Source organism: Ornithorhynchus anatinus, chromosome 7 (assembly GCF_004115215.2).
Source record: "Ornithorhynchus anatinus isolate Pmale09 chromosome 7, mOrnAna1.pri.v4, whole genome shotgun sequence".
Lineage (NCBI taxonomy): Eukaryota > Metazoa > Chordata > Mammalia > Monotremata > Ornithorhynchidae > Ornithorhynchus > Ornithorhynchus anatinus.
In genome coordinates this window covers 65,272,631-65,299,991 of record NC_041734.1, presented here as the reverse complement: position 1 = coordinate 65,299,991, position 27,361 = coordinate 65,272,631, and the positions used below count along the sequence as shown (strand labels likewise).

The 27,361-nt window shown below is 46.3% G+C and overlaps 2 non-coding genes across 2 annotated transcripts; one reads left to right on the top strand and one right to left on the bottom strand.

Moving 5' to 3' along the window:
* Window positions 1–22,051: 22,051 nt before the first annotated feature.
* On the bottom strand, window positions 22,052–22,189 carry LOC114813433. The gene has a single exon (XR_003761153.1). It is a non-coding gene; the product is annotated as a small nucleolar RNA SNORA7 (small nucleolar RNA).
* Window positions 22,190–27,223: 5,034 nt separating this feature from the next.
* On the top strand, window positions 27,224–27,361 carry LOC114813492. The gene has a single exon (XR_003761209.1). It is a non-coding gene; the product is annotated as a small nucleolar RNA SNORA7 (small nucleolar RNA).

Here is a 27,361-nt window from a genome sequence, read left to right as displayed (position 1 = left end):
CTTAGTACAGTGCTTGGCACCGTGTAAGCGCTTAAATGGAGAAGCAGCGTGGCTCAGTGGAAAGAACCCGAGCTTGGGAGTCAGAGGTCATGGGTTCGAATCCTGGCTCTGCCACTTGTCAGCTGTGTGACTGTGAGCAAGTCCCCCAACTTCTTGGTGCCTCGGTTACCTCGTCTGTAAAATGGGGATTGACTGTGAGCCTCATGTGGGACAACCTGATCACCCTGTGTCTACCCCAGCGCTTAGAACAGTGCTCGGCACATAGTAAGCGCTTAACAGACACCAACATTATCATTATTATCCCAAGTGTTCTGAACTAGTCAATTTTACAGTGTTCTCCACAAATCCCACTGTTTGATTGATAGATTGAGAGGGATTGGAGGGGAGGAGGGAACGAAGGGAGGAGCGGGAAAGGAGTCTCTTCTTTTACCAAAATGGAGACTACTTCTTTCTGGCCTCCACCTGATTGCCTGAAGGTCTGTACGATGTTACTCACCAATCAAGCCACAAGCACGCATCAGGACTGGCAGGAGAGGGAGAAGAAAGAGGAGGTAATGGGGTCGGGGACAGGCCTCTGGCAGCCTACTGAACAAGCCCTTGGGGAAGGGGAATGAGTCTGTGTGTGTGTGTATGTGTTTGTGTGTGTAAGAGAAGAAAGGTGGCATGGCTGGAGAGCCCAGAAAAGCCACGTGATGAGGATTGAGGGGGAAACTGAGGTGCTATGACTAGCTACCTCTGAGAGCCAGTTTCATCTTCTGAGATTGTCTTCTCTCCTCCCCGGCGCTCATCCGGGAAGCTATAATGAGTAATGCCCCTACCGTGGCTCAAAAGCCTGGGAGTCGGGAGGGGAAGAAAGCGATGATAAGGGGCCTGGATAACTTGTACTTTGGTCAACCGTTGTGTAACCTTGGTCAAGTCACGACTTCTCCGGGCCTCAGTTATCTCATTTGTAAAATGGGAATTAAGACTCTGAGCCCCCATGTAGGACAGGAACTGGGTCCAACCTGATTAGCGTATATCTACCACAGCGCTTGGTATAGCTCCTGGTACATATTAAGAGCTTAACAAATACCACAAAAACAAAACAAACAGCTGGCCACCAGAAAACCATGAAAACGTTTGGCCGAAGTAGTGAGAATTCGAATGCCCCACCTCGGTCCCTCACCACCCACAGCAAGCTTCCCCAAATCCAGGCTGACTTTGGCGTCTGAGGCCTAGCCAGCCGGATTCCACTGCTCCAGTCTGTGCCCTGGATGGTGGTCAGCAAACAGCCCATGGCCCTGGGGCCAGAGCCTCTCTGGGCAGGGCTTTGCACAGAGTAAGCACTCAATAAATACGATTAATAATAGCGGGGATAGGGAAAGAAAGAGGGTCTATCTTCCTAGTAAGGGAGAATAAGGGAGAGTGGTACAAGGAGTGAGCACATTCTGCCATCTAGTGCTCAACTACATCCCCAGAAAGTCTCCTAGAGGACTTTCCTGGATTTCCAGAAGCTGGAGATGTGCTGATTTTTGTTTTTTAATGGTATCTGTTAAGCGTTACTATGCGCCAGGTAGTGTACTAAGCTCTGGTGTAGATACAAAGCTTATCAGTTTGGACACAGTCCCTGTCCCATATGGGGCTCACTGTCCTATTCCCTATTTTAGAGATGAGGTAACTAAGGCACGGAGAAATTAAGTGACTGGCCCAAGGTCCCACAGGAGACAAGTGGCAGAGTCGGGATTAGAACCCAGGTCTTTCTGACTCCCAGGCCCTTGCTCTATCCACTAGGTCATGTTGCTTCTCCAATTTCACACTTGTCCTGTCTCCACTCCTCCACCCCTTCTTCCCAGCTCTGCCACTTGTCAGCTGTGTGACTGTGGGCAAGTCACTTAAATCCTCTGTGCCTCAGTTCCCTCATCTGTAAAATGGGGATTAAGACTGTGAGCCCCACGTGGGACAACCTGATTCCCCTGTGTTTACCCCAGCGCTTAGAACACTGCTCTGCACATAGTAAGCGCTTAACAAATACCAACATTATTATTATTATTATTCCTCAGGAATCCCTTCTTCATTAGGATTTCCCTGCCCCCACCCGTCATTTCTCAAAGGAGAAGAAATTCCCTTCCCTAGGGTCAGGATCTGGGGAATTCAATCAATAAGTAGTATTTACTCAGTACCTACTATGTGCAGAGCAACACGTGGGAAGTAGCCTGGCCTAGCGTTAAGAGCAGGGGCCTGAAAGTCAAAGGATCTGGTTCAAATCTCTGCTCTGCCACTTGCCTGCTGTGTCACCTTGGGCAAATCACTTAACTTAACTTCTCTGTTCCTCACTTACTTCATCTGCAAAATGGGGATTAAGGCTGTAAGCCCCATGTGGAACAGGAACTGGGTCCAACCTGATTAGCTTATATCAACCTCAGCACTCAGTACGGTGCTTGGCACACAGTAGGCCCTTAAGAGATACCATAAGAAGACCACTGTAATAAGTGTTGAGAAAATATGACAGGAGCTGAAGTGTACAAATATCGACGTGCACATGAGTGCTACAGGAAGTGGCAAAGATGTGCCAGGGTTGAAGTAAATTAATCTCCAGCTTTTTGCTTTTCTGCTCTGGATCCCTGATTAACCTTGCAATTCCCCACTCTAATCACCTATGTCCTTGGATCTATATCTCCTAAGCACTTTTATATGGACCGATCCTCTCCCCCACAGGACTTAATAATAATAATAATAATGATGCTGGTATTTGTTAAGCGCTTACTATGTGCCGAGCACTGTTCTAAGCGCTGGGGTAGACACAGGGGAATCGGGTTGTCCCACGTGGGGCTCACAGTCTTAATCCCCATTTTACAGATGAGGGAACTGAGGCACCGAGAAGTTAAGTGACTTGCCCAAAGTCACACAGCTGACAGGTGGCCGAGCAGGGATTCGAACCCATGACCTCTGACTCCAAAGCCCGTGCTCTTTCCACTGAGCCACGCTGCTTCTCTTATATGCATATATCCTTATACTCAGCTGTTTCTCTTATTCATGATTTATTTTTATATCTGCTTCCCCCACTAGTTTGGAATTTCCTTGAGGGCAGCCACTGTGGGCAGGGATTGCCTCTTTTTACTGCTGTATTGTACTTTCCCAAGTGCTCAGTACAGTGCTCTGCACACAGTAAGCGTTTAATAAATACAACTGAATGAATGAATGCCTACCAATTCTATCGGTGGACAGCCCTATCTTCCTAACTGTCCTGCCCACGGTAAGTGATCGATAAGTAACACAGATTACTTTTTTGCTCCCTTAGAAGCACCACCTTCCAACCATAGGCTTTTTTTTTTCAGATGGATCTGTTGAAGGGAAACACCCTTCTCAGCTCATGCACAGCTAATTCCTGCCCCTTTCCTTGGCCCTCATTCCTCAGATTGAAATGCACATTCCCCCAAATGGCAGGAGAGAGGGCAAGTCCAAAAAGCCAGGGAGAGATGGACAGAGTCAGTATTCAGTTCTGATCCTCAAGCCTGCTGACAGGAATTCTACAACAGGATCTGCAAGAGAGTCAAAACGGTGGGGCTAAAGGATGCTGGAATTTTGGAAGTGTGTGTGTGTGTGTCTCCAACAATCCCAGGAATTGTGCACCCTGAACTCTGATCTGGGAATTTGGACTCCTGTGTTCTCTTCCTGGGTCCACGTTTGACTCCCATCATGTGACTCTGGGACTTCTAGTTTCCTCCTTTCTCAGTGCCTCCATCTTCTCACCTGTACAATGGGATCAATGTTGCCTGGCCTCTTCTCAGTCCCAAGAACATATGCAGATCCAAGTATATGAGGGGCCCTGAACTCTGGAAAACTGAGAACTCCATAAATGAAAGGTCTCCTCTTACATCATAGTTCCTAAGAGGAAAGATGGAACGCTCTTAGTATAGTGCTCTGCACACAGTAAACACTCAAATACGATTGAATGAATGAAAGAATCGGGGCTTATTTATCCTAAAGAAGACAGTGACTTGCCATGTGTCTTCAAACATAGGCAGGGTTTTTATGGGGAATGTGCTGATCAGCTGGCCTCCATCTCCACAGAGAACTGAAAACAAGGAAACAGGCTGAATTTAAAACAGGTGGCAGTTCAGTTAGACTGGAAGAAGAAATTTCTGACTCTCCTGGGAATGGAACACTAGCACACGTAACTGAGGTAAGTTGAGGCATCTTTGCCCCAGATCTCCTAAACAAAGATCAGCTCCATCTGTTCTGGACTCAGAACCACACAGAGGCCTCCAATCTTCTGAGTTCTCCTCCCGTAGGGGGGGGTTCAATAAATTGTATTTATTAAGCACTTACTGTGTGCAGAGCACTGTACTAGGTGCTTGGGAGAGGACAATATAACGGTGTAACAGACACATTTCCTGCCCACAACAAGCTTACAGTCTAGAGGGGAAGTGGGGGCTCCTGCTTCCCCAAACAGCCTGCCACATGGTTCCTGCATCAGTGTCCCTGCCTGAAGTCAGGGGACTGTACTAGGTGTCCTCTCCAAGTCCCCTCCAATTCTGTGATTCAAAGGCTTCCTATAACAGAATCGACAGACACGCATCAGCGAGTTCCATTCCCCCAAATAGAAAGCAGTGCATTGTTTGGTTCTGAAACAGAATGGAATGGTTTTCAGAGGGCTCGCGCGTGTGTGTTTACAAGTTTGGCCTTCAGAGAGGGTTTGAAAGGAACTCCGGGAGGGAGGACAAGGTCAGGAGAGATGGTTCCTGGTACAATTTCCTTGGCAGGGGGCAGTCAGCTTCCACCTCCTCTCGCTGCAGTGGCTGGAGACCATAGAAAATAGGCACTTGCCTCCAAGACCAGGTCGTGGGGAGTGTCCACCTGCACTGAGGCATGGGGATGCTGGGAGATGGGGAGCAAGGACCAGGCTAGGGCGATGCAGTCATTTCTTCAGTTCTCCTTCAACCTGTACTTTCACTGTATGGTTTTGGCATAGTGGACAGAACACAGGCCTGGTAGTCAGAAGGTAATGGGTTCTAGTCCCTGATCCTCCACTTGTCTGCTGTGTGGCCTTGGCCAAGTAACTTCACTTCTCTGTGCCTCATTTATCTCAACTGTAAAATGGGGATTAAGACTGCGAGCCCTATGTGAGACAGGTACTGTGTCCAACATGATATGCTTGAATCCATTCCAGCACTAGTACAGTGCCTGGCACATAGTAAATGCTTAACAAATACCACAGTTATTATTGTTATTATTATTTGATTGAGGAATTAGGGAAGGGGCTACCATCAGCCAGCTCTGTCTCGGCCTATTGCTCAGAGCATGCCCCTGGGAGTCCAGGATGCCCAGGTTCTAGTCCCAGGCCACCACTTACCTGCTCTAGGGCCCTCTAAGTCCATGAGCTCCATGAGGGACAGACACTGGGACAGAGACTATATTAATTATTATTATTATAGTATTTGTTAAGCACTTACTATGTGCCAAGCACTGTTCTAAGCACAGGGCTAGGTACAAGATAGGTTGGACACAGTACCTACCTCTATGTTTGGCATTTATTATTATTCAAATCAACACTGGAATGGAAGAAATGGATATGGCATGAATGTATTTTGTGTAAGTTTTTGTAGGTTTTGTCACTTAACTTCTCTGTGCCTCAGTAATCTCATCTGTAAAATGGGGATGAAGACTGGGACCCCTACACTGGACAACCTGATCACCCTGTATCTACCTCAGCGCTTAGAACAGTGCTTGGCACATAGTAAGTGCTTAACGAATACCAACATTATTAATATTATTATTATTAGAGGAGACCGACATTAAAATTGTTGTATTGTACCCTCCCAAAGGCTTATTACAGTGCTTGATACATAGTAAGTACTAAACAAATGCCACAGTTATTATTATCGGGAGCTTAATAAATATCATTATTATTATTGTAGTTGTTTTAGTAGTGGTAGCAATTGTTCTTGTTGTCACTGGACTAGTTGCTCTCCAGCCCACAAATCCCGATGCAGCATCGTTGGTTAATTTCATGTCTGTGGCCCTGAGTCTCTGGTGAAGACTGCAGGCCTTGGCAGTGAGGGAGAAGAGACTGAGAGGTTTGTCTGAGGTTTGAAAAATCTGGTACTGGGGGATTAGGTGGCTTGGACAGGACATTGCTAAACCTGGATGAATGGGGAAGGGAAGAGCGCTGTCATGTGAAATTTCCCAGCATCTCCAGAATAATAATCACATCAACACAGATAATGGTAGGCGGTTAGGAGGAGGACAGAGCGGATAAACCCATTTAGGATGGATCCCAGGAATAAAATGAAATGGGACACCGGGATTAGGCTTGAAGCCACTGCCCACAAAATCCTTACCTTCCTGGTCCAACCCCTGCCTTTTTTTTTTTAGACATTTGTTCAGCACTTACTATATGCCAGGTACTTTAATAAGGACTGGGGCAGATACAAGATAATCACGTTGGACACAGTCCCTGTCCCACATAGGGATCACAGTCTTAATCCCCATTTTGCAGATGAGGTAACTGAGACACTGAGAAGTTAAGTGACTTGCCCAATGTCACACAGCAGAAGTAGTGGAACCGGGATTAGAACCTAAATCCTCTGCTCACAAACCCATTCTCCTTCCACTAGGACTTGTGACTTCTCAAGCCACATCTCACGCATCCAGGAGAAATCAGTGCTTTATTTTTTTTGTTTAAAATCTCCAGGGATTGAGACTCCTCAACCCTTCTCAAAATAGGTGCCTGGAGACCTCTAAGTGTCTCTTTCAGCGGGAGGAGTCTTTGCTGATTATTAAAATTGGAGCCAGAGAGCATTTTCCAGAAGGCCGCTTTTGCCAAAACCTGACAAATGACAGGAGGGGAGCAGAAGTAAAAAAAAAAGAAAAAAAAAGAAACTTGCCTTGAGCTTTAGAAATCTACTCAAGATTTAATCATTTCCCAGAAGTTGGAAATTGATTTTCTAATAATCAAAATATAGTGTAGTACTGTAATTAAGAATATTAGAAATGGGTCCACTTAATCTCTGTGGTAGCCAGTGATGTGTAACAGAGTGGTCCTGGAAACTCCACAGAGTAATAGCCTCAGGTTGTCTGGGGGGTAAAGGGGATGGAGGGAAGGAACAGGAGGGAGGAGTAGGGGAGGTGAGTTAAAAGAGAAATTATACCAAATGTAGAGGGAGGGAAGCTTTATTTGGCAAAAGAGAGACAATGCCTTAGATAAGATAAAAAGCTGCCGCTCCATTTAGGAGATACCTGAGAGAGTTGAATTTTTCCCTTTAGACTATAAGCTCTTTGAGGGCAAGGTTCTTGTCTACAAATTCTACTGAACTCTCCCAAACTCTTAGTTCAGTGTCCTGCACATGGTGATGGATCAATCAATCAATCAATGGTATTTATTGAGCATTTACTGGAAGAGTACGGTATAACAGAGTTGATTCATTCATTCAGTCATATTTATTGAGAGCTTACTGTGTGCAGATCACTGTACTAAGCACTTGGGAAGTGCAATTCAACAACAAATAGAGACAATCCCTGCCCACAACGGGCTCACAGTCTAGAAGGGGGAGACAGACATCAAAACAAGTATACAGGCATCAATAGCATCAGTATAAATAAATAGAATTATAGCTATATACTCATCATTAATAAAATAAATAGAATAATAAGTTTGTATGTATATACACAAGTGTTATGGGGAGGGGAGAGGGGAGAGCAGAGGGACAAAGTCAGGGTGATGGGGAGGGGGAGCAGAAGAAAAAGGGGGCTTAGCCTGGGAAGGCCTCCTGGAGGAGGTGAGCTTTCAATAGGGCTTTGAAGGGGGGAAGTGTGCTAGTCTGGCAGATATGAAGAGGGAGGGCATTGCAGGCCAGAGGTAGGATGTGGGCCAGGGGTCTATGGAGAGACAGCTTTGAGAACGGGGCATGGTGAGAAGGTTAGCAACAGAGGAGTGGAGTGTGTGGGCTGGGCTGCAGAAGAAGGGAGGTGAGGTAAGAAGGGGGAAGGGGCAACTTGAAGCCAAAAGTGAGGAGTTTTTGCGTGATAAGGAGGTTGATAGGCAACCACTGGAGATTTTTGAGAAGGGGGGTGACATGCCCAGAATGTTTCTGTAGAAAAATAATCCGAGCAGCAGAGTGAAGTATAGACTGAAGCGGGGAGAGACACATGTTCCCTGTCTACAGAGAGCTTATGGTCTAGAGGGTAGGAATTTGATAGATACTGCTAACTGATTTCAGGATTTGTCTATTTTCTAATTTGTAGAAAATCTGAGGTGTCCTTTCCCAAATTGTGAATAGATAAGGAAATCAAAGACGTGCATGAGGAAGTCTCTATGGGTATTTATGAGAGAGAAAGAGAGGGACAGACAGAAGGAGCGAGAGATAGAGACACAGAGAGGAAGAGAGACAATGAGAGGGAGAGAGAAAAAGAGAAAGAGAAAAAGAGAGGGGGCAGGGCGAAAGAGAGACAGATGAAGAAAGAGAGTCAATGAGGAGAGAGACAGAGGGGGTAGAGTGAGTGAAAGAGAAAGAGACAGAGTGAGCGAGAGAGAGGAGGAGTCAGAGATAATGAGAGAGACAGTGGGAGTGAGAGCAGGAGCAGAGAGACAGAGAGAGCAAGAATAATAATAATAGTACTTGTTAAGTGCTTACTGTGTGCCAGGCACTGCCCTAAACACTGGGGTAGATACAGGGTAATCAGGTTGTCCCACGTGGGACTCACAGTTTTAATCCCCATTTTACAGATGAGGTTACTGAGGCCCAGAGAAGTGAAATGACTTACCTAAGATCACACAGCAAACAAATGATGAAGTCAGGACTTGAACCCAGGTCCTTCTGACTCCCAGGTCTGTGCTCCATCCACTAGGCCACACTGCTTCAAGAGAGGGAGAGACAGTAGGGGAGAGAGATAGAGAGACAGAGAGAAAAAGAGGGGGAGAGAGATAGAGAGAGTGAGATAGAGGGGGATAGATAGAGAGCAGAAGGAGCAAGAAAGAGGGAGAGATGGAGGGAAAGAGAGGCACAGAGAGTCAGAGTGAGAAAGCATAAGAGAAAGAAAGAGAGAGAATCAGGATTTTAATGTCCAAATAAGAGATTTCTTCTCTGCACTGGTCTGCCATAATAATCCATAATCCAGTCTTTTCCCCCAAACCGACCCCAAACCAAGCCCCAGATCTGAGCTTGCATTTTTCATGGACACTGTCAGAAGCTCCCCATCTGGGCATCTCTGACCAAACGGGAACTCGAGTGGCCGAAAGGAGAGAGGATGAGTGGCTCCAAGCCACCAGCCACCAGTACTCTAACCCACTCCTTCATGCAGATTCTCCATCCCAAAGTCTTGGACGGAAGCCTGTCCATCATTTACATACAGCAGGAGACCCTTTCATCTGGGAATTTCCCTGTGACATTTGAATAGCTTCATGGAAAGCCACCTGCAGACCCGTCAATCAGTCATATTTATTGAGTGTTTGCTGTGTGCAGATCTGTAATAAGCGCTTGGGAGAGTACAAAATAACGGTGTACCAGACACATTCCCTGCCCACGATAAGTTTACAGTCTAGAGGACCTGTCTAGGATAAGCGTTTTTTTGGCACCAGGTAAGGCCAGAAGGGAAACTCTGAAAGCATTGCCAATACTGATTGGTTGTCTGAGTTTTATGGAAGCTCTTCCCTCTGCCAGCATGTTTGGCCTGGAAAGACATCTGCCCTGCGGGAATCTTGCAGTCACTCTACCAGGGGCCCCACAGACACTACATCAGGAGTCAGTACCCGGAGGGAGGTCTTGGCTTTCAGAAATCCTCACATCCTGATTCATGGATGTCTGTGTCCCCTGCCCAACGGGACCAGGAGTCCTGGAGATGCTGTACCAGGGGTCCCTGCAGACACTGAACCAGGAATCGTTCAGACGCTGCACCAGGAATCCTGAAGACGCTGCACCGGGTATCAGATCCTGGAGCGGGTCTTGGGTTTCAGAAATCCTCACATCCTAACTCACAGATTTCTATCTCCCCTCCTACATGGCAAGCTCTTTGTGAGCAGAGATTGTGTCTTCTAGCTCTATTTTGTTCTCCCAAGTGCTTAGTGCAGTGTTCTGCACACAATAAGTCTCAGTGGCACCACTGATTGACTGAAGGAAGTGAGAGCAGCATGGCCTAGTAGAAAGAGCATGGGCCTGGGAGTCAGAGGATCTGGGTTTTAATACCGGCTCTGGTACTTGCTTGCTGTGTGACCTTGGGCAAGTCACTTAACTGCGCTGTACCTTAGTTATTTCATCTATAAAATGGGGATTAAGATTGTGAACCCCATGTGGGTCAAGGACTTCTTGTATCCCTGTGCTTAGTAAAGAATTTAACAAATATCATTTTGTTTAAAAAGCAACATGGACAATGATTTGAAGATATGGCCACAGTGGACTGTTTGTCCTTCAAAGTACAATGCTCATCACCACCATTCAAGAGTCTTGTTAGGAGCCAAAGAAGGAGAAAGAAACTTTTCTACTTGTACCACTCTGGGGATTACATAACACAGAACCTATTATATGCATTCTTCAAGAGGCTTAGCAGATTTTTAGTTATTGTTGCTTCTTGTGCCTGTACAAGGTTGAAAGGCTAGATACTTTCCCATCTAAAATGTTGGCTTTCTTAATCACAGCAAGCTCTCTCTTTTAAAAGAACAATGAAGTCCTGTCATAACCAATTTGGAGGGACCAAAGGGCTTGGTTAGATGAGATTTCTTTGTTCACTGAGATCTTTATATTGCTGGAAAAAACATTACTTGGAAGCTTTTTTTAATATAAAAATCATTTTTAGGAAGACTGCATTTTCCAAACAGGTTTGGACGTAAGAATAATAATGCTAATAACGGTGGTACTTGTTAAGTGCTTATTATGTGTCAAGCAACGCCTTATGTGCTGGGGTAGATTCAGTCCAATTGTATCTGATATATTTATTAAATATATGACTCTCCAGTGACCTCTCGTTCATGTCTTACCTCTGGCCTGGAATGCTCTTTCTAGTCATATAATAATAATGATAATGATAGTATTTGTTAAGCGCTTACCATGTGCCAAGCACTGTTCTAACCTCTGGGTTAGATACAAGGTAATGAGGTTGTCCCATGTGGAGCTCACAGTCTTAATCCCCATTTTACAGATGAGGTAACAGGCACAGAGAAGTTTAGTGACTTGCCCAAAGTCACACAGTTGATAAGTGGTGGACGGAGGATTACTCTCCCCACCTTCAAAGCCTTCTTGAAGCACATCTCCTCCAAAAAGGCTTCCATGACTAAGCCCTCTTTTTCTTTTCTTCATCTCCCTTCAGCATAGCCCTGACTTGGCCCCTTTATTCATCCCCCCTCTCAACCCCAAAGCACAACGAACATATTTATATTGTCTCCCTCCTTCTGTAGACTGTAAACTCACTGTGAACAGGGACTGTGTCTGTCATATGGTTATATCGTATTCTCCCAAGTGCTTAGTACAGTGCCCTGCACATAGTAAGCACTCAATAAATATGACTGATTGGTTGATTGAAAGAATAAATAAAAGATTCTGGCCCAGGTTTGACTAACAGATTTGATGGATCTATTAAATAGGTCTTCCTGGCAGTTTGCAAATGGTTTATTAACCATTCCTAGCACCCATCCCAGAGTGGAGATGGGTGGAAAATATCCCAGTTTTTCAGATAAGGAAACTGTGGCCTAGGTTGTTAATGTGGTTTGCCTTCAATATTCAATCCTGCAAGGTCAGGGCTAGGATTTGTGGTTCCAGATTCTCATTTACTCTGATGAGCCCTGGCTATCTCTTTCTCAGTCTCAGTAAGACCTGATAGGGAGCCAGGGGAGGCCGAATTTGCTCCCCCAACCGGGAACGGTGTGATCTGAATTGTACTTTCCAAGCACTAATAACAGTGCTCTGGAAACAGTAAGCGCTCAATAAATACGATTGAACGAATGAATCTGAGGGAGGCTCAAACCATGTGGGAAGCAGCATGGCGTAGAAAATAGAGCATGGGCCTGGGAGTTAGGTCATGGGTTCTAATCCAGCTCCACCACTTATCTGCTGTGTAGCTTTGGGCAAATCACTTTACTTCTCTGGGCCTCATTTCCCTCATCTGTATAATGGGGTTTAAGACTAGGAGCCTCCCGTGGTACAGGGATTATGTCCAACCTGATTTGCTTGTATCCACCCCGGCGCTTTGCACCGTTCCTGCATAGTGCTAAACAAATATCATTACTATTATTATTATTATCATTATCAAAGCTTCTGCAAATTTTAACTGAGCAGGGGCTGAACCGTGACGAACAAAGAACAAAGATGATACGCGCTCAGCAGAGGGCAGTGCTGCTTAATGAACCGCTGGAAAATCAAAATTCTTCCTCTCCACTGAGGCATCTCCCACCGCCTCCCCCACTTTAAAAAAAAAAAAACAAACCCGGAGAGGAGCTTGGGTTCGTCTCCTTTCAAAGAGAATGGACCGAATCGAATGAACGATTTTCTTCCTTTGGAGACCAATCTACTTCCCGTCCAGTCCTGAAGTTTTAAGTAATGATCCTTGTGGTATTTGTTATTATGATTATTATTATGAAGCAGATTGACCTATGGGTAGAGCACAGGCCTGGGAGTCGGAAGGACCCGGCTCTGCCTTTTGTCGCTGTGGACCCTTTGGGCAAGTCAGTTCACTTTTCTTGGCCTCAGTTACCTCGTCTGTAAAGTGGGGCGCAAGACTATGAGCTCCATTTGGGACAGGGACTACTGTGTCTGACCCGATTAGCTTTTATCTATCCCAGCGCTAAGTACAGTGCCTGACACATAGTGGTTAACAAATGCCATAAAAATTATTATATTTAAGTGCTTACTATATGTCATGAACTGTTCTAAACACTGGGGTAGATACAAGTTAATCACGCTGGACAAAGTCCTTGTCCCACACGGGGCTCACAGTCTTACTAGGAGGGAGAACATCCTTTAAGTGCTTACTTGCACCAAGCACTGTACTAAGATACAAGATCATCAGATTGAACACTTTACCTGTCCCACGTGGAAACAGTTTAAGCGGAAGGGAAAACAGACATTGAATCCCCCGATTTTACAGATAATAAAACTGAGGCACAGGGCAGTTAAGTGACTTGCCTAAGGTCACACAGCAGGCATAGAGCAGAGCCTGTTGTGGGCGGGCAGTGTGACTGTTTATTGTTGTATTTTACTCTCCCAACTGCTTAATGCAGTGCTTTTCACACTGTAAGTGCTCAATTAATACGATTGAATGGATGAATGAATGAATACTGAATTCCAATTCTACAAATGAGGAAACTGAGGCAGAGAAAAGTTAAGTGATTTGCCCAAGGTCAGTAGGCAAATGGCAGAGTCGGGATTAAAACAGGTCTAAACCTTCAGCTAATGAAAGTCTTGATCATTCCTTTGCTGTATAAGGCAACTTTGATAGAATTCCCAGGCATGAAAAGACCCAGAGAAGTCTTCTCATCCATCCTCCTGGGTCCCCAGCAATGTCATACAGAGCTCTTCCCAGGAGCTTCAAGGTGTAAGGTGATTCATTTTTTTGATGCTTAAGCAACATTTGTGCTTCTCCTTTCCTTTCCTCCCACTCCCTGCTGCATCGCCCTGACTTGCTCCTTTTATTCATGCCCCCTCCCAGCCTCACAGCACTTATGTACATATCTGTCATTTATTTATCTGTATTAAGGTCTGTCTCCCCCTCTAGACTGTAAGCTCCCTGTGGGTAGGGAACACATCTGCTTACTGTTGTATTTTACTCTCTCAAGTGCTTAGTACAGTGCTGTGGACACAGGAGGCACTCAAAAAATGCCATTAACTGAATTGTGCCACCTGAAGCAGGTGTTGGTGGTTTTGATTTGGATGTCTGCACCCGTCAGGGTTATCTAGGGCAGAGAGACAGGAGCACACAGTCAAAACATCGACCGCTCCCCCCAGATAGAGAAATGGGAAGGCAAAGAAGGGGGAGGGAGAGAACAAGAAAGTTGGGGCCTCTTGAAGGATAGGTTGATGCTCATCAAAATGAGTCACTTTTCTTTCTCCCTTTCCAGAAATCTCTTCCCAAGCGACAATGAAGGTAGATCTGTTGCTAGGATGGGCTAGGAAGAGAGAGAATTAATAATCACGTCATCTTCTCTTTAGGACAAAATGCATCTTAAAAGCAGTGGGAGCTAATTTGCTCTTTTAAAATCACTCTCGAGCTGGCGAAAAATAAACAAGCAGCCACAGAGGGGTGGAACGGCAGCTGAGGAGAGAGGAAAGAAAAGCAGAGCAAATTTTTTTATAGTCAATGGGAACCAAAATCCATCCTTAAAGATACATATTTTATGGTGATAGCTTGTGCTGTGGGTGTGTGCATGTGTACATGTGTGTGCATGTGTGTGGTTGCATATGTGTGTGTGTGTGTGTGTGTGTGTGTACATGTGTGTAGTGTGTGAGATTAGGGGAGGTTGTTAGCATTACACTGTCTTTTAGGCATTAGATTTTCTCTCGGCATGCCTCCTGTCTCTTCCTTCTCTTCTGGGAACAATCAAGTCTTCAGGCCCAGGATTTAGAATCTCAACTCTCCACTTGTCTGCTCTGTTGTCTGCCTTAGGAGCAGAGAAATGACTACCGAGGACACCACATTGGAGACCCCTCTCTAATCATGGATCCACCACTTGCCTGCTGTGTGATGTTAGGCAAGTAATTAACTTCTCAGTGCCTCAGTTTCCTCATCTGTCAAATACCTGCTCTCCCTCCCCCTTACACTATGAGCCTCATATGGGAGAGGGGCTATTTCCCTCCTGATTACCTGTGTGCACAGTGCTTGGCATATAGTAATCACTTTAACAAATGCCATCATTATTAAACACATACCATACGTTATTATTATTACTCTCCAGCTTCGATTTTTTTAAGGATACTTGTTAAGCACCTTCTATGTGCCAGACACTCTACTAAATTCTGGGGCAGATTCAAAATAATCAGGTTAGTCACAGTTCCTGCCCCACATGAGACTCACAGTCTAGGTCAGAGGGAGGAGGATTTAATCCCCATTTTACAGATGAGGTAACTGAGGCACAGAGAAGTAAAGTGACTCTACTAAGGTCACACAGCAGACAAGTGGCAGAGCAGAGATTGGAACCCATGTCCTCTGACTCCCAGCTCCATACCCTTCTTACTAACCAGCCGTTTTCCATCAAGCAAGAACCTCATCAGCTAAGAGTCAGGAGATGTAGCTTCTGATCTGGCCTCATTTTTTATCTCTAGCCCCCACCCCCTTCTCTGAACCTCAGCTTTCCCCTCGGCAAAATTTGAAAAGACTCCCTTCTCTTGGCCCTCCCAGCAGCCCAGGGGTTTTGTAAAGACAAATGAGGTAATAAAGGGCAAGTGGTCTGACCATCTCCAAAGCAGGGCGCTGGACAAATTCAAGGTGTTATTGGTATTGTGATTATCTCTGTCTGGGTTTCCGGCTCTTAAGAGAGAAGTACAGTTACTCCTGAACAGCAGGGCAAGAAATACATCACGTCCAGGGACAAGTGGAGTATAAAATCATCAGTCATCTTCAGTATTATACATGAGTTGCCTTCATTTTTTTCCCTCCAAGAGTCAGGCTGGTTCTGAGTGAGTGCTGGTTGGGGGTGGGAGGGGGAGCGATCATATATATATATATACACGTGTGTGTGTGTGTGTACGCCTAATCTTCTCTGAGAACTGAACCTTCTCTTCTCCAACCTTTCCCGTTGCACTCCCCTCTTGAGGCCCAGACCGATACACCCCCGGAGGAGTGCTATCCAGGATCTTTCCAGGAACTTTCCTGGAAGTGCAGGCTGTCCAGGATCCTAAGAGACTCTGCTCTGTGGGTTCCCTCCAGGTTCTGGGATCTTGAAATGTGTTTCAGGGGAGCAGCTGATTGCTGACCCTGATGACTCAGTTGCCTCTCCCCTCCTCTCCCCTCCCACCTATGAGGATATTTGATTTCATCAAATAACTGGAAACGGCTAATTACCCGTGTGTGTCTGCAGGGCGAGAGCATTTTTTTCATAAAAGCATTTCACACTTCCTCTCCTCTTGGAGATGTTTTCTTAAGACTTCCCTATGGAGAAAAGAGGTCACATCTGCATTTCCTTCCCTCTTCCACCCTCCCCCCTTCCCTCAACCCTCTGTCCAACTCCAGGGAGCAGATGAATCATGAGGGTGGCCTTGTTTGTTATTCCCAGCATTTCTCACTGAAAAAGGGATTGGGGTGGGGATGGGGAACGCCTTTCCTTCTGGGGTTCTGCTGCTTAATTTTCATCTTTGGGGGAGCCTCGTGAGCTGCTCACCCGGGAAGAGACGATTAGCAAGAGTCTAATATCACATCATGAAACAAACCAAGTCAATGAAGATCGCAGCTGCAAGGAGCGATTTCTGGAACTGGGGAAGAGAACCACGATTGCTCTTTTTGCGATTGAGTTCTTGAGTTACAGAAGAAGCACGAGGCAGCTGGGGCAGCCGAAGTAGCGGAGACCTTCCTTCTGCTGAGAGAACCGCCTGGCTGCCCATCACCAACACTAATCTCCTGAGGGATGCCTCAAGTTGGCTCCCTTGTTCATCTGATAAACACTTATTCAAGGGGGGGGGGGGAAGTGGCAGTTTTTCTTTCGTTTTAGTGTCAAAGTGGAATCGGGGAAGAAAAAATGCTAATCTTTGGGAGACAGTTCCTGAGAATTGGCTTAGAGGCTGTGGCTGCAATGGGGTCTCCACCCTCTCAGAACTTTTGGCCCACTGTAGGGGGGCGGTGGTCTAAGAAGAATAGCCCACTAAGAAACACCCTGCAGGTGGTGAGGCCACTGGGGAATAAAGAATGGGGCTGGATTCTCCTCTTTCCAGGCTTTCCCTATTCAATGCCCACATCCTCCCATGTGCCCATCCATGCGTCCAGGGCCTCTGAGATCCATTCTGTTGCCTGATTCTCCACATGTCTTTCAGAGTGGGTCCTTGCTCCCAAGTACCAGCCTCCTTAAATAATAATAACAATAATAATAATGGTATTTATTAAGTTCTTACTCTTGGCCACATTCTTGAGAAGCAGTGTGACCTAGTGGAAAGAGCATGGCCGTAGGTGTCAGAAAACTTGGTTTTTAATCCCAGCGCTGCCACTTACCTGCTTTGTGACACTGGGCAAGTCACATAACTTCTCTGGGCCTCTATTTCCTCATATGTAAATTAGGGATTCAACATTCCATTGTTGACTGTGAATCCATGTGAAACACGGCCTGTGCCTAACCTGATTATCTTGTTTCTACCCCGGCACTTAGTACAGTGCTTGGAACATAGTGAGTGCCAACCAAATACCATAATCAATTAAGTCCAGGCATACAACCAATACAATCAGATCAGACACAGGTCTGTCTGTCCCATGTGAGGCTCACAAAATCTTACAGGGAAGGAGAACAGGGATTTATTCCCCATTTTGCAGATGAGGAAATTTAGTCACACAGAAGCTAAGTGACTCGCTCAAGTTCACAAGTAGTCAAGGGGCACAGATGGGATTAGAATCCATGTTTTCTGACTCCCAGGCCACTAGGCCACAGTGTTCCTGATGGCTTTTGAAATGAAAACACACGAGTGTAGAGACAGGAGATGGACTTTTAACTTCAAAAGCAAACATCCAGCACATAAGCCTTTTCTTTTGGCACACATTTCCAGGAGCTCAAGGTTAGAACCTAGCAAGGGTAGTGACTGCTATCATCAAAGGAAAAGAAAAAAGGAAAAGAAAACCACAGAGAGATGGGAGTCAGACTTCATAACAAATCAAGCTGCGTGATGGAGCCCGCAACTGAGCAATGATTGTTTTGAGAAAGATTTTTGGATTCAGCAATCCCAGTCTGGCTGCCGTCAGCAATTTGCTTGGCTTCTGGGGGTTCTCCCTCTCTGCACCCCAGCCTATGTATTCTCAGAGCTCTCCCTCTCTGTACCAACTGTACTCTCTCAAGTGCTTAGTACAGTGCTCTGCACACAGTAAGCGCTCAGTAAATACCATTGATTGACTACTATATCTTTTGGGAGCTCTCCCTCTCCACGCCAGCCTATTTTATATTCTCTGTGCTCGCGCTCTCTGAACCCCAGCCTGTTATTCTTTGAGCTCTCTGTCTCTCTGCACCCAGCCCATTGTCTGTTCTCTGAGCTTTCCCTCTCTACACCCCAGCCTGTTACATGTTCTCTGAGCTCTCTCTCTCTCTGCACCCATCTGTTACATGCTCTCTGAGCTCTCCCTCTCTGCACTCCGGCCTGTTATATATTCTTTGAGCTCTGTCTCTTTCTCTCTCTGCACCCCAGCCCTTTATATTTTCTCTGAGCTCGCCCTCCCCATTCCATTTTATACTTTCCAAGCTCTCCCTCTCTGTACCCAGCCTGTTAACTATCCTGCTAAATATCCAGGAGCTCTCCCTTTCTATCTCTTGTACCTGTTATATGCTGCTGACATTTAGTCACTTAGTCCACCTTCACTTGGCTTTAGGCACAACAGATCTCCCCAAAACTAAAGAGGAGGTTTTGATTATTGGGTGACCTGCTAAGGTACCACTTCAGACTTCTCAGCCAGAGAGGATCAGTGATGAGGGTACAATTTGCATACGAGGCATTGGGTTGGCTTACAGATTGTCTGGGTGGCCTATCGATTCTACCAAAACCCTTCGTTCTTCCCGAAACGAAGGGGTTGAACTATGGTCAAACATGGCTCCACCTTCCCCATGCTCTCCTTGTCATAGGATAAAATCTGATGCCAGCCTGGTGCCCGTCCCTCTGTTGTGACCTGGCTGGGCCTGGCAGGGACTGCATTGCTCCTTAGTCTGGACCAGGGGATTTTTATTTTGTCATTTTTTTTAAATAAAAGGAAAGCCAACTCCAGGCTCCTCGTTTAGTCTCCTCCACCCACCCCGTGGGGAGACAGACTTCAGGCAGCATGAACCTTCTAAAGCTCTCTGTGCCCTTCTCCCCCTCCCTGGGAAAGGCCAGCCTCACTCCATCTCCACCCACAGTCCCAAGCCTGGCAGTTGTGGCAGGACAGCAGAAGCGGCAGCTCTTCGCGATAGCTGCAGGGATCAGCCCGGGAAAATGAGGCAGGCCAGTGGAGGGAACCTGTTTTCGTCCTTCCCCAGCTATAGCTGTGGCTCCGGAGCCTGGGAAAATGAGCTGGGATAGTAGAGGAAACCATGTATGTGTGCCTGCAGTCAGCCTGAACTCCTTTCTCAGACAATCAGTCGCATTTATTGAGTGCTTACTGTGAGCAGAGCACTCTACTAAGCAATTGGAGACACACTGCTTGCCACAGGGAACCTACGGTCTAGAGGGGGAGACAGACATTAATATAAATAAATTAATTATAGATATGTTGCATAAGTGCTTTGGGGCTGGGAGCTGGGATGAATAGAGGGAGCAAGTCAGGGCGATACAGAAGGGAGCGGGAGAAGAGGAAAGGAGGGCTTAGTCAGGGAAGGCCTCTTGGAGGAGGCCTCCCCAACTTCACGGAAAGCCCCACCTCCCTCTTCCCTGGCACCGTCCCTGCTTGCCCGATCGGGTGACGCAGTAATTCAAACTGTGCAGAGAGCCAGTCAGGAGGCTTTATAAAGTCCTGCTTTATGGGATCATCTAATAATTCATAATAATTATAATTAGGCATTTGTTTTTAAGTGTTTACTATGTGTCAAGCACTGTCCTGCACATTGGGGTAGATGCATGTTAATTAGGCTGGACAGAGTTCCTGTCTTGCACGAGGACCACAGTCTAAGGAGGAGGAGCACAGTCTAGGAGAAGCAGCATGGCCAGGAGAAGAAGCATGGCTTAGTGGAAAGACCACGGGCTTTGGAGTCTGAGGAGGTGGGTTCTAAGTTCTAATCCTGCCTCCGCCACTTGTCTGCTGTGTGACCTTGGGCAAGTCACTTAACTTCTCTGTGCCTCAGTTATCTCATCTGTAAAATAGGGGTTAAAAGTATGAGCCCCACGTGGGACAATCTGATTACCCTGTATCTACCCCAGCACTTAGAACAGTACTCAGCACATAGTAAGCGCTTAACAAATACCATCATAATAATAATAACATAGTAAATGCTTAACAAATACCATTATTATTATTATTATTAGGAGGAGGGTTTGTTGAAGGATTTCACTGGATTAACATTTCATAGAGCAAAATCCTCCAATCCATCGTGGAACAGCCTGAGAGAAATCACCTTTCTCCTCATCTTCCTTTACTCAGCAAGAAAATTAACCTGCAGAGAAGCAGTTAAGAAGAGAAGCCATGTGGTCTAGAGGAAAGAGCATGGCCTGGGAGTCAGACGACCTGGTTCTAGTTTCAGCTCTACCACTTGTCTATTGTGTAACTTTGGACCGAGTCACTTAACTTCTCTGTACCTCAGTTTCCTCATCTGTAAAATGGGGGGTAAAAGACTATGAGCCCCAAGTGAAACATGTTATCTCATCTGTAAAATGGGAGTACAGAGTGTGAGCGACTGTGTCCAACCTGATTAACTTGTATCTACCCCAGTGCTTAGAACTGTTCTCGACATATAGTAAGCGCTTAATAAGTACTTTCAGTATTATTATTATGACATGCACTCATCCAGCAGGGCCCAAGGGTATTAAAAAAATTGGAGATGTGAACATGAGTAGGGACTTCCAGGTAGAAGGAGGTGATGGGGTGGTGAAAATTCTAGTGGAATTTTTTTCTTTGTTTGTTTTAATGGTATTTATTAAGCACTTCCTGTGTGACATATGAGACGTATGTCCCATCTGATTATCTTGTATCTACCTCAGTGCTTAGGACAGTGTCCGACACATAGCAAGTACTTAAAACCTCATTTTGGGCAAGGAATGTGTCCGTTTATTGCTACCTTGTACTCTCCCAAGGGCTTAGTACAGTGCTCTGCACACAGTAAATGCTCAATAAATACCACTGACTGGCTAACTAACATTAAAATAAAATGTACACAGCACTACCGGAAAGTGCTGAGGTTGAGTATCCAAGTGCTTATAGAAGAAAGCCTCAATTTCTGAGCTCCTCTGAAGGGTGTGGTAGTATCTGTGGACTTCTGGCTTGTGTGTAGTTTGCTGATTGATTGCTGGGGGGGTTGATCTATTGGTCTCAGTCTCTTGAGACGAATTCCTCTTGGGGCACAAATGGCAAATGGAAAACATCTGTTAAAATGCCATGAAGTGACACCCCCCGCCCCCAATCCACCGTGACCTACAAAGCCAGGGCAGGCAGGGAACGCTAATGACGGCAGCTTCCACTTGCCCTGTGCCCCCAGATTTCCCCTGAGAACAATCCAGCCCCTAAGGTAGAGGGATCTTTCTCTTAGAAAGGCACAGCCGGGCCCTTCCTCTTAGGCGGCGAGATGAAGGAGCTCTGAAAAATACTGTGTGAGGGGAAGGAGCGGGAGTTTGTTTTTGTCTTTGTGTTCTCTTACTGTTTTATTTCATCTCTTCTAATGACTCTATCACCAGCCCCCTCTGCCCCTTTTCATTTTTAGGTCGCGAGCCCCCCAAAGTACAGGGACAGTGTCTAATTCCCAAGTGCGTATTCTCTCCCACTTCTTACTACTACTACCGTCGGAGAAGCAGCGTGGCTTAGCGGAAAGAGCCCGGGCTTGGGAGTCAGAGGTCGTGGGTTCTAATCCCGACTCCGCCACTTGTCAGCCGTGTGACCTTGGGCAAATCGCTTAACTTCTCTGTGCCTCGGTTACCTCATCTGTAAAATGAGGATTGAGACTGCGAGCCCCATGTGGGACAACATGATTACCTTGCCCGGTATTTAGAAGAGTGCTTGGCACATAGTAAGCGCTTAACAAATAGCAACATTATTATTATTACTTCTACTACCTCTGCAACTACTTGTCCTGTCTTCTGCCGACGAGACGTCTTCGATCCATAGCGACGCCATGGACACATCTCTTCAGAACACCCCACCTCCATCTGCAATCGTTCTGGTAGTGGATCCAGAGAGTTTTCTCGGTAAAAATGCAGAAGTGGTTTCCCATTGCCTCCTTCCACTCAGTCAACTCGAGTCTCCTCCCTCGACTCTCTCCCGTGCCGCTGCTGCCCAGGATGGGTGAGTTTTGCCTTGTAGCAGATTGCTTTCCACTCGCTAGCCACTGGCCGATCTAGGAATGGAATGGGTCGGCCTCTGCTTGACTCTCCCTCCCGTAGCCGAGACTGGCAGAGGACTGGAAACTCTCCAGTTGTGACCCTGAGAGGGGGACTGTGACTACTACCCCAAAACAAAGCACATGTGAACAGTTCAGACCGCACAGACTGCTCCTCCTCTCCCTGCCTAGAAAGTTGAGCTCTCTTTCCCTGCGTGTTTTTAGAGCAGTGGGGATTGGGGGGAGAGGGGAAGAGATCAAGAGCTTGCTCATGACTACATCACAACCTGTGCTTCTCTCCCACCCTATGATAAACAGCATGGCTTAGTGGATAGACCACGGACCTGAGAGTCAGGAGGATCTGGGTTCTAATTTGCCACATTATCTGCTGTGTGACCTTGGGTAAGTCACTTCTCTGGGCCTCATTTACCTCATCCGTAAAATTCAATAGTATTTATTGAGCGCTTACTATGTGCAGAGCACTGTACTAAGTGCTTGGAATGGACAATTTGGCAACAGATAGAGACAATCCCTGCCCATTGACGGGCTTACAGTCTAATCACGGGCTTACAGTCTCAGTCTAAAATGAGGGTTATGAGTGTGAGCCCCATGTAGAACAGGGACTGTGTTGAATCTGATTAACCTGTTTCTACTCCAGCTCTTAGAACAGTGTTTGACACATAGTAAGGGCCTAACAAGTACTATTATTATTATTATTATGACTTGCTCTCTCCCAGTAGGGCCAAGGGTATTTAAAAAAATTGGGGATGTGAGCATGAAGGGGGACTTTCAGGCTGAAGGGGGGATGGGATGGTGAAAATTCTAGTGGAATTTTTATTTTTTTGTTTATTTGCTTTTTTGGTATTTATTAAGCACTTCCTGTGTGCCAGGCACTGTAGTCCTGGGCTAGAAACAAGTTAATCAGGTTGGACCCACTCCCTGTTCCACATGGAGCTCCAAGTCTTAATACCCATTTTACAGATGAGGTAACTGGGACACAGAGAAGTAAAGTGACTTGACCAAGATCTCCCAGCAGACCCAGGTAGAGCTGGGTCCTCTGAATCGCAGGCATGTGTTCTTTCCATTAGGCAACACTGCTCCTCTTTCCAGGTGAAAGTTCTTCTTTCCCAATGCCTTCTTTAATAATAGTGGTATCTGCGAAGTGCTTACTATGTGCCAAGCACTGCATTAAGTGCTGGGGTAACAGCAAGATAATCAGATCATATACAGTCGCTGTCCCACCTGGGGCTCAGTCTAAGGGGAAGGGAGAACAGATGTTGACTCCCCATTTTACAGATAAGGAAACTCAGGCACTGAGAAGTTAAGTGACTTACCCAAGATCCCACAGCAGATAAGCAGTGGAGTCAGGATTAGAATCTGGGTCGTCGCTCACTGCCCCCAAATAATTTTCTCTCTTTAGCCTGAAATTCAAATGTCAGTCACCCCTCCAAGTGCTTATTTCTCCTGCCAGGGACAAACCACTAGGGCAGAAGGAGGAAGGGGATTCAGATTTCCATCCAAACTGTTACCATGTTAATACAATCACTCATCCTATCCCACCTGGATTACTGCATCAGTCTCCTTGCTGACCTCCCAGCCTCCTGGCTTTCTCCTCTCCAGGCCATACTTCACTCTGCTGCCTGGATCATTTTTCTATAAAAACATTCTGGACATGTCACCTCACTCCTCAAGAACCTCCAGTGGTTGCCCAGCCACCTCCATATCAAACAGAAATTCCTCTCCACTGGCTTTAAAGCAGCCCATCACCTTACCTCCTCCTACCTTACCTCGCTGTTCTCCTTCTACAACCCAACCCGCACACTTCGCTCCTCTAGTGTTCATCTTCTCAATGTGCCTCCATCTCACCTGTCTCGCCGCCTACCCCTTGCCCCTATCTTGCCTCGGGACCAGAAGGTCCTCCCTCTTCAAATCTGACTGACAATTACTCTCCCCACCTTTCAAAGTCTTATTGAAGGCACATCTCCTCTAGAAGTCCTTCCCAGACTAAGCCCCACCTTTCCTCATCTCCCAGTCCCTCTGTATCACCCTGACTTGCTCCATTTGCTCTTGCTCTCTCCCAGCCCCACAGCACTTAGGTCCATATCTATAATTTTATTTATTTGCATTCATGTCTGTCTCCTCACCTCTAGACTGTAAGCTAGTTGTGGGCAGGGAATGTGTTTATTGTTGTGATGTATTCTCTCAAGTGCTTAGTGCTCTGCACACAGTAAGCGCTCAATAAATATGATTGAATGTAGGAAAGTGAAGGGCGGTAGAAGCATAAGGGAGAGAGATTACCACCAGGAAATATTCTATCATATTGGTGTTGTCCTGGAACCCCGCTCCTCTGCACCTGTTTTCTTGAAACAACTCAACGCTTCCGACCTCCTCCTTCTCCAAGGTCCCATTCCCGTGTCGGAAGATGCTGTGAGTTAGATGGATCTCTCTTTGTATCTCCCCTCCCCGGGGTAATCCAGCATCTGGCACACATTAATCCCCCAGGCGGCATTGTGTGCTGTCAGCAATATGTCTCCTGCCCCGCTGGTAGGCAGCAGCCATTTCTCCTGAAAACAATGTAACTCGAGAGGCATGTTGGCGATGTTCTAATAGAGAGAAAATCCGATACTGGTTTAATTGATGTATTATTCCAGTGTCGGCTGCCGGAACAGCATGACAGGCCAGCACGTGGTGGTCATTTATCAAATTCTCTCAATGAACCCGTTCCTGGGGAGCTTGTTCATGGATCTGCTTGTAATGCTGCACCGCCTCCCATTTCTCTTCTTCTCTTCCTCTTCCTCCACCTCCTCCTCCACCTCCTCCTGATCTTCCTTTTCCTCCCTCTCCCACTCTTCCTCCTCCTCCTTCTTCTCCTCCTCTTTTTCCCCTTCCTCTTTCTCTTCTTCCTGATCTTCCTCCTCCTTCTCTTCCTCTTTTTCCTCCTCCTCTTCCTCCTGATCTTTCTCTTCTTCCTTCTCTTTCTCCTCTTCCACATTCTATTCCTCCTTCTCCTCTTTCTCCTCCTCTTACTTTTTCATTCATTCATCCAATCATATTTATTGAGCACTTACTGTGTTCAGATCACCGAACTAAACGCTTGGAAAGTACAAGTCAGCAATAAAAAGAGACAACCCCTGCCTACATCGGGCTTACAGTCTAGAAGAGGGGAAACAGACATCAAAACAAGTCAACAGGTATTAATATAAATAAATCGATTTTTAGATATATACAAATATACGTAAGTGCTTTGGGAAGGGAGGGAGGAAAAGCAAAGGGAGCAAGTCGAGGTGATGCCGTAGGGAGGGGGAGCTGAGGTAAAGGGGGGCTTAGTCTGGGAAAGTTTCTTGGAGAAGATGAGCTTTCAGCAGGGCTTTGAAGGGGGAAAAAGTGATCATTTGGCAGATTTGAGGAGGGAGGGTGATCCAGGCCAGAGGTAGGACGTTGGCCAGTGGTCGTCGGCAGGACTGGCGAGAGAGAGGCGTGGTGAGAAGGAAGGTTAGCACCAGAAGAGGGGAGTGTGTGGGTTGAGATGTAGATGAAGAGAAGGGAGGTGAAGCGAGAAGGGGCGAGGTGATAGAGAACTTTGAAGCCAATAGTGAGGAGTTTTTGTTTGTGCGGAGGTTGATAGACAGCCACAGGAGATTTTTGGGAGGGGGGTGGTGGTGACGTGCCCAGAACGTTTTCTTCCTCCTGCTCCTTGTTTTTCTCATCTGACCAATTGTCTTTAGTCCCTAAGCAGCATTCCTGAGCCGGAAAAGCTCTGGACACCTAGGTTCTAATCTATGCCCCGACCCACCATGTGACCTCGGACAAGACATTTAACTTCTCTGTGCTTCAGTTGCCCCACCTGGGCAATTGGGAGAATTCTTCTCGTCCCTTTCTACCTCCCCAGGCTGTATTGGGAACCAATGGGATGGAAGTCTTTCACGTTTCTCAGAGGAAATATTTCATCAATGCAAAGAATTGACTGCTATTTTTAGTATTATTGGTAGGACTATTCTTACTTCTAAGTGTTTAGTACAGTGCTCTGCGCCCCGGAGACACTCAAATACCATCTATTGATTGATATTACTATCACAACTACCACTCCTACCATCTGCCATAGTAACTCTTACGACTATTATCACTACTAGGTTAGACCGTAAGCCCGTCAACGGCAGGGACTGTCTCTATCTGTTGCCGACTTGTTCATTCCAAGCGCTTAGTACAGTGCTCTGCACATAATAAGCGCTCAATAAATACTATTGAATTGAATGAATACTACTACTGCCACTTGTCAGCTGTGTGACTTTGGGCAAGTCACTTAACTTCTCGGTGCCTCAGTTACCTCATCTGTAAAATGGGGATTAAGACTGTGAGCCCCATGTGGGACAACCTGATTCCCCTGTGTCTACCCCAGCGCTTAGAACAGTGCTCGGCACATAGTAAGCGCTTAACAAATACCAACATTATTATTATTATTATTACTAGAGAAGCAGCATGGCCTAGTGGAAAGAGCCTGGGAGTCAGAGGATCTGGGTTCTAATTCCGGCTCCACCAAATGCTTACTGGGTGACCTTGGGCAAGTGGCTTATCTCTGCCTCAGGTCTCCTCTTCTACCTCCTACTTAGACCGTGAGCCTCATGCGGAACAGGGACTGGGTCCCACCCAGTTCACTTGTATCTACCCCAGCACTTAGAACACAGTTTGACACATACTAAGCGCTTACAAATACCCTAAAAACACATAAATAAAATTCTACTCCTCCTACTCCTCCTATCACTGCTACTTCTACTTTCACTACTCCTCTCCCTCCTCCTCTTCTTACCGGTAGTAATACTATTATTACCACAGCATGACTTGGTGAAACGAGCACGAGCTTGGGACTCGGAGGCTGTGGGTTCTAATCCCGCCTCTGCCACTTGACAGCTGTGTGACTTTGGACAAGCTGCTTAACTTCTCTTTGCCTCGGCTACCTCATGCTTAAAATGAATGAGGTCCACCTGGGACAACCTGATAACCTTGTATCTCCTCCAGAGCTCCAGTGTTTGACACAGAGTAAGTGCTTAACAGATACTATCATTAATACTATTATCACTACTAATACGATTAGGATTGCTATTATTACTAATGCTACTGCCATTACAATAATCACCAATAGTACTTCTATTACTACTCTCTGGATGGCACCTGGAGAGTTTCCAGTCCTCTACCAGTCTCGGCTATGGGAGGGAGAGTCAAGCAGAGGCCTACCCATTCCATTCCCAGCTTGGACAGGGGCTAACGAGTGGAAGACAATCTGCTACAAGG